The sequence below is a fragment of the Volvox carteri genome (genome assembly GCF_000143455.1).
Source record: "Volvox carteri f. nagariensis unplaced genomic scaffold VOLCAscaffold_83, whole genome shotgun sequence".
Classification (NCBI taxonomy): domain Eukaryota; kingdom Viridiplantae; phylum Chlorophyta; class Chlorophyceae; order Chlamydomonadales; family Volvocaceae; genus Volvox; species Volvox carteri.
Genome location: NW_003307626.1, coordinates 188,290 through 189,221, shown reverse-complemented (window position 1 = coordinate 189,221; position 932 = coordinate 188,290).

Below are 932 nucleotides of genomic sequence, written 5' to 3'. Positions count from 1 at the left end.
ACGTGGGGCATCAAGACGCTGTCGTACTCCGATATGGCTATCGGAGTACGGCAGATTCATTTGATGTAGGCAGGTAGTGGTGGGCCACATCTGTGCCACGGTTGTGTGTTTCGTTGTGGAATCGTTACCCGTTGCCCTCGTTCTTGTTCCTGATGCTATGGAGGGTGGCTGGGGCTGGTTGGGGGAGGGGGGCGTGTATGTTTCGCCTCCGCCATTGACGTGCCTGCCCTAATTGTCATGTTCCCATCCATGTGCTGCACGTGCAGCAGGCCTCGGAAGATGGGGCCAACGTCCAGCCGGGAATGGAGGTAAGATGGGGGCGAGGGTCGGGGCTCTTATGTGTTTTACGTGGGGCATCAAGACGCTGTCGTACTCTGATATGGCTATCGGAGTACGGCAGATTCATTTGATGTAGGCAGGTAGTGGTGGGCCACATCTGTGCCACGGTTGTGTGTTTCGTTGTGGAATCGTTACCCGTTGCCCTCGTTCTTGTTCCTGATGCTATGGAGGGTGGCTGGGGCTGGTTGGGGGAGGGGGGCGTGTATGTTTCGCCTCCGCCATTGACGTGCCTGCCCTAATTGTCATGTTCCCATCCATGTGCTGCACGTGCAGCAGGCCTCGGAAGATGGGGCCAACGTCCAGCCGGGAATGGAGGTAAGATGGGGGCGAGGGTCGGGGCTCTTATGTGTTTTACGTGGGGCATCAAGACGCTGTCGTACTCTGATATGGCTATCGGAGTACGGCAGATTTGTTTGATGTAGGCAGGTAGTGGTGGGCCACATCTGTGCCACGGTTGTGTGTTTCGTTGTGGAATCGTTACCCGTTGCCCTCGTTCTTGTTCCTGATGCTGTAGAGGGTGGCTGGGGCTGGTTGGGGGAGGGGGGCGTGTATTTTCGCCTCCGCCATTGACGTGCCTGCCCTAATTGTCATGT